Source organism: Megascapheus bottae, chromosome 10 (genome assembly GCF_031878675.1).
Source record: "Megascapheus bottae isolate mThoBot1 chromosome 10, mThoBot2.hap1, whole genome shotgun sequence".
NCBI classification, from domain to species: domain Eukaryota; kingdom Metazoa; phylum Chordata; class Mammalia; order Rodentia; family Geomyidae; genus Megascapheus; species Megascapheus bottae.
Window position 1 is genome coordinate 20,643,225 of NC_143518.1, and position 12,006 is coordinate 20,655,230.

Sequence of the window (12,006 nt, forward strand, 5' to 3'; positions counted from 1 at the left end):
GACCTAGAGTAGATGAAATGATGGTCATTGTTTAGGATATGTAACACCTCATTAGAGTAATGAGATTCAAGTAGAGAACTGAACAATCCATTGTGATTAATAGGAACAATGGAGAGCTAGAAGTTTTAAGAGTTACAGAGATGGGGGAACAACACAGCCAGAGAAAACTTGGCACATTCTCAGAGCCAAGAGAAGCTGGCATGTGGTGGATGAAGAGTGATGCCAGTTGAAGCTAAAGGACACAGACCAGAGCTCAGAGCATGGAGTCCAAGTTCAGGAATGGCATGATCGTATTTACACTTAAAGACCATACAAGTTTGCCAAGCACTAATGGCTCACTCTTGTAATCCCAGCTACTCAGGAGGCTGAGAATTGAGGATCTTTGAAGAAAGACTGTCAAATTCTTATATCCAATTTAAAAAAAAAAAAACAAACAGCAACAGAGGTAGAGCTGTGGCACAAGTGAAACATTAGCATTGAGCACAAAAACTTAGGGATAACTCCTAGTTCAAGGCCTAGTACCAACACACACACACACACACACACACACACGCACCACATGCATGCACGCACCACACAAGTTACTATGCAGAACACAGAGCTGTGAAAGGGACCAGAGAGGAAGTGCACAGATCATTGGGCATCAACTGGGATGCTGCAGTGGTCATCCATGGAAGAGACCAAGGTGACTTGGCCTAGGAAGGTGAAGGTAGAGATGGAGTGCTAGAGGTAATGTCAGAAATGCTGGGAATACTGAGTTATAAGACTGCCTAAGACTATATAGAAGTACGAGTATCTGCAATGACTTCTGGACTTCTAGGTAGAAGAAAGTAACACTTGCCAAAACTGGAAGTCAAGTAGACTTGATGATGCTATCAAGGATTCAACTTGGGTATGTTAAATTGGAGAACCCTCTGAGATGCCAAGTTGAAACTTCAGAAAGCCATGGGATACAAAAAGTCTGAAGTTGAGGGGAGATGTATGAGCTGGAATTAGAAATTTGGAGGCTGTAAAAATTTGTTTTGAGTAATGACCTTATAGCGACCATGCCTAGAAAAGCACCCCAGCTGTTGGGCTCTAAGACCACATTTGCATTGAAATCAAGGAAGGAATACTAAGGCAGGATCATTCCTGGGAGGCAACAGACCCATCTGGTTCAAGGAAGACTGAGAGCTTCTTGACAGTCTTCAACATCCCTGTGCTGCACCACAGACTGGAACCTGTGCACCCAACTTGCCTTGCCTGGAGCTGTCATTGAGGATCGGACTCACATAATGGACCAATGGCTATTCCAGCCTTTCTCTGTTCCTTCCCCATTCTTCTCATTGGTGTGTCCCCTAAACAATCTCTGCATTTCATCCCATCTTGGTGTCTGCTACTCAGAGGATGTGAACAAGTTAGGTTCTGATGGCTTACATCTCCTATGTCCACACTGTTAGCAGTCTGACCTTGGCCATGTTACTGGCACTGGGTAATGAAAGAAGAGCAAATGTGGCCCATGACAAGCACTGAAAAAGGTTTGTACCTGCCCTGTATCTTTGCTACTATGCAAATTTTTTTCTTTTCATGAAAAAATTTTACTGTAAAACATACAGCACAGAATTGGGTGGTAGAGCCAAGAAGTAACTGTCATAAGGGCGAAGCCCTCTGAATGGAATTAGTGCCATTTAAAATAATTTTTTTATGAAAACAGAGCTGACTTGTCTCTTTTGCCATGGGAGCATGAGCCAAGAAGGTGTAAACTGTGAACCAGGAAATGAGCCCTACTCAACACCAAATCTGCCAGACCTTTTACACTTGTCTCCCCATCACCCAGAACTGTTAAAAAATAAATTTCTATTATTTATAAACTACCCGGATTATGATACGTGTTCTAGAAGCTCAAGCAGCTGAACACTGTTCTACCACTATGTAAGAGTGCAGGAAAACCATTCTGAAGATACATAACCACAGACAGCCTTCTGGCCATTCTAACTGGTGCCCCATAAATGTCAGTGATGCCAAACTAGACTGTCCGATCTTAGTCACATTACCACAAGACCCATATAACCCACAGAATTGTAGAATACTTCATGTTCATTATTTTACACCTATAAGTTGGGGAGAGTTTGCTATACATTAAAAATTATCTGAAACAGGGGCCGGGAGTTTGGCCTAGTGGTAGAGTGCTTGCCTAGCATGCATGAAGACCAGGGTTCAATTCCTCGGTACCACATACGTAGCAAAAAGCCAGGAGTGGTGCTGTGGCTCAAGTGGTAGAGCCCTAGCCTTGAGAAAAAATCCAGGGACAGTGCTCAGTCCCTGAGCCCAAGCCCAGGGCTGGCAAAAAAAATTATCTGAAACAGAATTTGGGGGGCATAAAGTCATAGAAATTAGGTGGCCTTTATTGTGAATTTGAAGGTCCTGTCCCTGAGTCTCCCAATTCATTAGCCAGAACCTTTTCTAAATTTTTCCTTGGCATTTACTATGTCTCAGACAACACATTAAAGAGCCAAAGATAAATAATGATAAGTGAAACTTTTTTCCTAAAGGGAAGCAAATTAGAAGGGTTGGGGAGGAAACTCTCCTTCAACTTTCTATAAATTAAAAATTGGTGGTCCCTGAGAAAATAAAGGTCCTTACTGTCATTTTATGTTCAACAAATTATAAAAATAAAACCTTATCAAAGTCATAGTGAATACAATGTCCTAGTCACAGTAACAATTCCACACCAGAAGAAAGGAAAATCAGAATTTACCACAGGTTCCATAATGACTTCTTTTCTTAACCAAAAATTCAATAAACTTACCAATCACCTATTAAGAGCAACGTACTGAAGAGACACTGGTAAGAGGAAGGATAAATCCTTGCTACTGAGTCTCCTAATATGTGAAGGAGGCTGAGTACAAGATGCTAAATGAGCATAAAGAGAAAGGATGGATGATGCATGCAGGGAATCTGGGGATGTTGCTGAAAGACGTAACCACATTTAGCCAAGCCTTCATGGAGAGGTCAGGACAGGTCAAACTGAACCATTGTGAGTGAAAGCAGAACAAATGGGAGGAAGAGAAATTACAAACTCCTAAGATTTCTAGCTTGGAATATTCCATTTGCTCAAAGAGAGTATACGACAGGAGCACGCACACACACACACACAGTTCGGTAAATGATGATGGATTCTGTTCAAGACAAGGCAACTATGTGGTGCTGAAGCAGAAACATCCACTGTTCAATCAGGATAGAAATTCTGTCACTCAAAAGAGAATCCTGGACTCGAAAGCGAATTTAGAAGTCATCAGTATACGGGTGATGGCTGAAGCAACAGGAAAATATGCATTATATGTCAAAAGGCCCAGAATGGGACCAAAACGTGTCTCCATTAAAGGATCACTTACTTCCCTTCTGGAGGAGCAACCCAGCCAACACACTAACCACAGGAAACATTGCCCAGCCCGTGAACACACCCATGACTTACCACCAAGATATCTTGGTATCTTAATCTTGCTACTCAGCTCCCTTCTCAGCATGGTGAATAGCCAGAGAATAATTAGCTTGAAGATGGGAGACATTAGTATAAGATGTCTCCAGAAATACATTTTAATTAGGGGGAGTCTCAACTTCACAATGATTCAGGCTATGAGGCTACAAGTTGGGTAAAACCCATATCCTACCACCTAATGCAATCTTTGATTTCTAGAAGCCTTTGTGTTCACCTAAAAAAAATGGGAATAATAATTGAATGCCTCAAAGAATAAGACTTACCAGGCTTCTGGCCCAAGGTTGGTGTCCAGTGTAAAAAGTTCTTGATCATCTATGGTTCTGACAGTGGTTCTCAAATGTTGATGTACGTCAAGCCCAGTAGGTAAATCTGGGCCTCTAATTCAGAACTCTGAAGTGGGGCAAAAATGTTCTTGGTAGAACTGATGTTGCTGATCCAGGAACCACATTTTAGAGCAGGATGCTTTTCTTGAGAGTGAAAAAAAATAAAATTATACACACACATGTGTGTATGGATATATATATATATATATATATAAAATCATGTGCCCTCAGAAATTAAAATTGTAGCCTAGAAAAGAAGCCATGGTCAAGGACAGTACACAGTCTCTGGCTCATCTATCACCCAAGTATATCAAGGACTAGAAGTTGACTGACTCACACCTCCACGTTTGAAAAGCTGTGACTCATGACCCTAGATAAAGCAGGTGGGAGGCGTTAACTCAGTCATCAAGGAGGGTGTCAGGAGAGGAGAGTACATCTGCAGAGTCATATCCAATTGTCAACAGAGTTGACTGAGGTCTCCTCCATTCCCATATGAGCCTGGCTCTGGCTGGAAAGAAGAGGGAGGTGCAGTGTGGCTAGAGGAATCAAGAGACAAGACTGGACCCTGAGCAGCAAAGAAAGAACAGCCTTCCTCTCAGGTGTATAGGTAGATGAAAGACCTCTCCCCTGTTTCAGACAAAGTAACTTCTACCTTGAGTTAAGATGACCCAGGAGTGCAAAAAGAGCAAACCAGAATCCTTGTGAATTCCACCCCCTTAGTATGGCTGTTCCTCCCCATCTCTCTGTGCCCTGGGGATGGTCGGGAATTCTGCATGCTGATGTCCCCAGGCAAGCCCAAGAGCAGAAGAGCAGCAACTCAGAAGGTATTTTCTTCTACTCTTGCTGACAAAGGACTGGCATAAGCATCAACTGAATTTATATCTTTAAAAATCTCTCTAAACTCCCAATTTACATTTGTAATTTAATTCAACCCACATTTATTACTATGCCAGGTAGTAAAATTGCAAATACTAATTAATCATAATTCCTGCACTCAAAGAATTTTCCTGAACTATGAAATGTATTGTATTTACTTCTATATCCACTTTAACCTCTATCTTCATGAAGTATAAAAAATGAATGATATGAATCCTACATCCTTTTTGCCATTCTGAACCTCAGCCTCAACATCACCTCCTCAGACGCCTGTGTTAATATTCCAGTCTAAAAGTTATCTAGTCATGCTGCACCGCCCCTGAACAATTCCCTGAATGACATTCATCATGAGCTGATAGTTTACAAATTTGCATCTCCACTTACTATTTTCCTTTCCCTGCAATAGAGTATGAATTTCATGTAAGTATGATATTCAGCTGTCCTATCCATCCCTATGTTCCCAGTACCCAAATCAGCATCCATCCAAGAATAAGTACTCAAAATGGAAGGCAGAAAGAAAGCAGGGGAAAGGGAAGGGAGAATAAGAAGGAAAGGAGGGGAGGGAGGGGGAGAAGAAGGGAGGGAGGAAGGGAGGGAGGGAGGGAGGGAGGGAGGGAAGGGAAGAAGCAAAGGGAAGGGAGGAGGAGAGGGAGGAAAGGGAGGAAGTAGGCGAGGGAGGTAGGAGAGGGAAGGAGGAAAAGTAAGAAGAGAGGGGAGTGAAGAAAGGAGGAAGTGAACTTAAATGACGATTCTGCTGACAGAACTGAAGGGCTTCCTTAGGACTTTACTACTCAAGCCCAGGAAGGATTCTCTCCATCTCTACACCAATGGTCATTCTGAGCCAATGCATAGATTCGGAATCTAGAAGGTTGACTTTCCTCACCTAGAAGAGTCAGAGATTTCTGCCCTGAACAACTCACAAATCCAGATTCTGAGATGAACAAAACAGAGCAGGAAGTTGGTTAGCATTCACTTGTCATTATGAATCCCTTTGCTAATGAAAGGGTGGAACTCTTGCTGTATTTAGGATCATTACATCTAAGAAAACATCCATCAAGAACTAAATAAGTCAAGAGTAACTCAATTTCATCTTCTTTTAAGAAGCAGAAATGTAAAATGTTCCTCATCCATTTTAAAATTCAGAACAAAGAATAAAATTTCTATTCAGTAAATATAGCAAACAAAAAATGTATGACTAGTCAAGGATAAGGGAGGGAGATGAAGAAAAGACAAACACATAGGACAATCACTGATCTTAAAATTGGCAGGGGTTTATAAAGGAAATGCAAAGAATAACTACACTAAGATTCCATCTCACACCAACTCAACTGGTCCAGAAAACAAAGAACAACCAATATTGGTAAGGATAAGGCAAGGGAAGGAACTTAATCCAGTGTTGGTAGATGTTAAATTAGCACAGCTACTGTGGCAATCACCATGGAGGTCCCTCAAACAACTACAAATAGAAATACCATATAATCCTGCTAGACATTTGTGAGCATCTATCAGAAGGAATTTAAGTCTGCATGCCACAGAAGTACTTTAAGCCAACATGCCACAGTTTAGTGTATAGAAGAATTACTCACAATAGCCACTCTCTGTGATCAGCCTAGGTGCTCAACAACTGATATACACATATAAATGTGTGTGTGTATATATATATACATACATACAATGAAGTATTATTGAACCATTAAGAATGAAATTATGTCACTTGCAATGCAATGAATGGAATGGAACTGCAGTTAATGCTGTTAAGTAAAATGTCAGATGGAGAAAGGTAAATATCACACAGTGTCCCTCGAGAGCATCTTGACATCCCCAGCTGCTCTGCTCTCCCCTAATGTTTATTCACCTCATTCAGTTGCTATCTTCACTAGCCCAAAATGAGAAATCTAAAGTGCTCTCTCTTCAATCCTAGACTTGTGTTTATGGGAGAATATTTTTTCCTCAAATTTGAACAATGTGGTTGCAAAGGCAGAGGATAAATCTCTCAAAACCATACCATAGAAACATAAATGGGAAGGTGTTTTCTTGGCAAGCTTTATTCTGTTCTAGAACCCACTCATTGCAACTCCAAGTCTGTGCATCGACCCCGTCACTTTTGTCACAGATAAAGATTACATCTTTAACCCTGGTTTTCCCAGTTACATTTTTGCTTCTGCAAAAATGAAGCAAATAATCTTTTTTATTCTGGATGTCTTTAGAACTTATAACATAATACTTGGTCCAGTGGCTCCCTATCACACAGTACATGCCAAGAGTTCAAAGTCCCCCATACCCACTTTCTTGGTGAACTACCTTGTCCCACTGTCTTGATTCCCCCTCCCAGCCCCTTCCCCTCAGGCTTAGTTCAATGAACATTCATAGGCATAGTTGTGAGCATACTCTTGCACTTCTTTTTCTGGCTCTCAATAATTGAGAGATGTCAAGTGGCACATCATGGAAGGAAGAAAGGTTCCCTCCCCAACCATATAAGCTGCCCCAATTTTCCAGACCATAACTGGATGAAAGTTTGCCTACCAGTTACCAAGGATAGTTGCTTCTCCACCACATCCTTTATTGGGAGAGGGCAAAATAAAATCTATTTACATCATCTTCAATTGTGAGATCTTGGACTTCAGGATCTGGGAAACACCTGGAAAGCATCTGTCTAACATTCTTGTGAAGACAGGTTGAGTCCCAGGTGAGTCAATGGCTTGCTAAAAGTTCTATGGCTACTTACTAGGTTGAATCTGAGTAGAAACGAGGTCTTCAAGGCCAATGCTTTTATTATCTACCTTACCTTGACCAGTCAACCGTTTCTTCCTCCCCACTGCCAACTAACCATGCCCTTTTGAGCTAGAAAATAACAGTGCTATAAAGAAGAAATGAATCGTTGGAAACAAGGTCCAGAATTGTCTACTTAAGGATCTATGTCTGTCTTAGCAATAGACAGCAGGTTGGAGGGACCTGTCAATGACATTATTGCTATGGATGGTTAAGTATCCATGCTGGTCTATAGAATTACTTCCATAGCCAAAGGTGGGAGGTCCTAACTAAATCAGGGTTGGCTGGAATAACTGGAGTCACCAGTGACCTTGAGAGAGCAAACTTCAGTACCCGTGTACACACAAACCCTGAAAAGAGGAACAGGAAGTAACATACACTCTGCCTTTCCATAAGTCATACAGCCACCCTGGCTAGAATTCATGAGCACATAGAACTGGGATCCAAAAAAAGGATCACTCTAGTGATGGTCCAGGTGCTGGTGTAGGATGCGGGGCTCCCACTTCACAAACACTAAGCAAAGATACTGGTAACTGGAATGACAGGGCAACATGAATCAAAAACCAGGCAGGAGGGACAGGAAACTACCCAGTCTACCTCTGTCTGAAATCAGCCCAGCGCCCCTGAGGACCTAGAACTTTGTAAGTCAAATGATGCCTTTCATCAGCCTCTGCTCACAGAGACATCCTGTATGCAAGGAGTCAGTTAGCCCTGATTCTAGATCCTAACTCTGCCTCCAACCAGGTGAACAAACTGGAATCTGTCACTTAACTTCTTTTCCTAAGCTTTGGTTTCCTCATCTTTGAAATGGAGATACTTACCTCATAAGGGTATCTTGATAGGATTGGATGAGAATTCATTATGGTGGCTTGGCACAGTGACTTGGGCCTGTTAAACCCAGCTGCTCAGGAGGGAAAGGTCCAGAATATTATGAGTTGTGCTTTGAGGTCATCCTAAGTATGAAGGTAGCTAGCCTCAAATCTCAATACCCAGAACTCAATTCACCTGTGGTCTCAGTCACAAGAGAGATACAGGTAAGAGGATTGCAGTCCAACAAGGACAGCTATGATCTTGAACAAAATATGAGACTACGTAAAAAAATTAAAACTAAAACAGAAAGATCTGAAGATGTGGTTCAAGTTGTGGAGTGCTTATGCAAGGCCTTGATTTCCAATCCTATTACCAAAAAAGAAAGAGAGAGAGAGAGAGAGAGAGAGAGAGAGAGAGAGAGAGAGAGAGAGAGAGAGAGAGAGAGAGAGAGAGAGAGGGAGGGAGGGAGGAAGCAAGGAAGGAAGGAAGGAAGGAAGGAAGGAAAGAAGGAAGGAAGGAAGGAAGGAAGGAAGAAAGAAAGAAGAGAGAGGGGGTGGAGGGAGGAAGGAAAGAAGGAATTATGACAATGTCTATAAACTGCATGGAACCGTATCTAGAAAACAGTAAGTGCACAATAAATGGCAGCTCAACTTTTTGAGCCATTTAGGGATTTAGCTATCTAGCAGACCCACTGGTTCCCAGAGGGATGAGGGTGTGACTAGTCTGTTTTTAGGGAGCTTCATCATTCCCTCATATAACAATGAAGTAAAACCAGGCATTTCCCTGCAAAAGGATGCGTATATTTTTTGCCAGTCCTGGGGCTTGAACTCAGAGCCTGGGTACTGTCCCTGAGCTTTTTGCTCAAGACTAGCACAGTGCCACTTTCAGCTTTTTCTGTTATATGGTACTAAGGGATCATGCATGCTAGGCAAGTACTCTACCACTAAGCTACAGTCATAGCCCAAGGATGCCTCTTAAGTATTAATATCTCCATTTAGATCCAGACAACATGTAGTATTTTTTCCTCACCCTTCTCTCCCAACATACCACCCCACTGTCAAAGGAGCTAAAGAGCTATGACATCAGTGATTCAAGAGCTCAACTACTGAGCTATACATCACACTGTCACCAACAAATACAATTCCTGACATAAGGACAGCCTGGTGGGAGCCCCAGTTCATTAATTCCAGAAGGAAGCAGGTAATAGTAAAAGGAATAGCATCATGTAAAGCATGCGTTACTTTCATGGCATAAATGGAGAAAGGCAATTTGGAGGGATTGGTAGAGTTGGGGAAGGAGTTCAATAAAAGAAAGAATCTGCATTTTAAAGCTAGATTTTCAGAGGAAATCAACACAAATTCTACTGAAATCTGAATTGAGAAAGAGGGAACAAGGCTCAACGGACACAGATCATGCAATCACTCCCAAGGAAATCACTCATCTCTACCTGTAGAGATTCTCCATTGTCCACACTTAGGTAATGCTAACATAGCTCTGCTTTTGAAAGGGTCCAGGATTGCACAATAAATCCTATGATTGCCCTATACTCCCAAGTGACTCAGCTGGCCAGAAAGTGGACACAGGAGAGAATGCTGTCCTCTCCTGTCAGTCTAACAAGACATAGTCATCTTCTAAATGATAGAGGAAGCTGCACCCGCCCCCCTACACTAGACCAACACATGGGCACAGAGGAATGCTATATTTTCCACCAGTAATCATTCTTAGAACTCCCAACAAGATTTGTCCAGGTATGTGCCCCACCTCCCTACCCACAGAGGAAGCCTCTTTTCCTCTGGTTTCTGCTGTCCAATGAAATAGATTCTCTTATTTATGCATCAGAAAATACATGTTCTTGAGGCTAGGAGTTTGGCCTAGAGGTAGAGTGCTTGCCTAGCATGCACAAAGACCCAGGTTTGATTCCTTGATACCACATACATAGAAAAAGCTCCAAGTGGTGCGGTGGCTCAAGTGGTAGAGCTTTAACCTTGAGAAAACCCAAGGACAGTGCTCAGGTGCTGAGTTCAAGCCCCAGGACTGGCACAAAAAAAAAAAAAGAAAAGAAATACATGTTCCTTTTGTCACATTGTTTCTCTGGGCTCAAATCTTGCAGGCTCTCCTTCTGAGTAAGTCAACCCAGCTCCCAACCTTTTCCATGAAGAGGATGATGTCTCTATGTAATTCTTAGTCCCCAAGGATAATTAAGAAAAATGGATACTCATTTTGGTCTCGGGAGGGAATATTATGAATACTCTCAGGTCTGGGTCATCTGTCCATACACACAGCCTCAACTCCCTGCTCTGAATAGTCACACACCTGATGGGCCGAAGGACACTCACACGTACCTGCAAACACTCACACACACCTAAGGCATGAGACCGAACGACTACCTGGTCACACACTCATCCCCTGAGATCCTGGATCTCAGAGAGATGGGGGTTGGGGACTAGCTTCTGCTGTCATTTTTTCTTCTAGGCACAAACAAAAAGAGGCACAGAGACTAGGAGTTTTAACCAGCTCTGGCTCTTTTGATCCAACCAGGATCAAAAAGCAAGTCATTCTAAGTGGCCAGGCTTCCTCTCTGGAAATTCCCTTCCCCCAGTGAAACCCCGAATTCCCAGCCCCCTCCCAGCAGAGGATCTACCCGCTTGCCTCAACTACCAGCTCCAGGGACACCAGTGCCCAGTTGCCTCGGGAAGCACAGGCAGCTTTCTTCCAACAAACTTCCTGGGAAGCTTGGCCCGTGATCCCCAACAAAACTTCCCCATGTTGGGGTCAGAAGTCATCCAACAGCTTGAGGGAATCAAAAATAATTTTTAAACATCCCAGGCTAGCACCAGGGCGGCGAGGCTGCCTGAATGCGGGGTGAGGGACGCACAAGCAATCCCGCGAAGCCACCCCTGGGAACCCGGGCGCGGGGCTCGCAGCTCCCTCCAGGGGGGAAAGCGTAGGCGCCTTCCGGACCCAGCCTCCCCACACAGAAGTTGCCCGGAAAGGGTAGCGAGTGCGGAGAAAGAGCCGGCTAAAGAGAGGCCAGGAAGGTGTGGGCCAACTTAGAAGCTTGGGAGGTCCACGCACCCCAACAGGTAGCCGGCCGGGCGGGCGCGGGTCCGGCCGCCCTTGGGAGCGCGGGGCAGCCTGGCTCGCAGGTCGCCTGGCCCCCTGGCTTACCTGGAATTAACGCAGAGTCCCGCGCTCGGCTGAAGGAGGAGGGTATGCTAGTATTCCCCAGGCATCACTGAATTATTTTAAAAGAGCAAAAGGGTGGAGGGAGAGAGGGAGGGGGGAGGGGGAGACTGGAGGGGGGAGGGGGGCTGGAATTGATAGAAAAGAGGGGGAAAAAAAAGAAGGTAAGTGGAGCGCCGGGAGAGAAACGGCAAACCAAATAAATAAAGGAGAAAGGAGACAGTTTGGGATGTGGTGGGGAGGGGGGGAATCTGCCTCCTGCCCACACAGTGGGAAAAAAATTTCTGGCAAATGGAGAGAGAACTCGCACACATGCCCCCCTCCCCCAGAGGGGGCAGCTGGGAGGACTAACAAAAAAAAGAGAGAGAGAAGGGAGACGGGAGGGAGCTGGATCCAAACAGGAGAAACTGGCTGTCCAGGCGCGGGCTGTCAGCGCATGCAGGGAGCGGGAGGGAGGAGGGAGTGGAGATGGAAAACCCGCGGGAGCGTGCGCCGGGCTGGGGGCAGGGAGGCTGGGCTTGCCCTCCCGGATCCAGGTAATAGCTCCGGTGAAAAAGTTCCATGACC

General features: G+C 44.0%; 1 protein-coding gene across 1 annotated transcript in view; it reads right to left on the bottom strand.

Moving 5' to 3' along the window:
• Cacna1e (calcium voltage-gated channel subunit alpha1 E) overlaps positions 1–11,803 on the bottom strand; it is a 446,101-nt gene extending 434,298 nt beyond the window's left edge. Inside the window, exon 1 of the mRNA XM_090340308.1 lies at positions 11,425–11,803. The gene's annotated coding sequence lies outside the window, so the exon portion shown is untranslated. The remainder of the gene's footprint in view (positions 1–11,424) is intronic.
• Between the last annotated feature and the right edge of the window lie 203 nt (positions 11,804–12,006).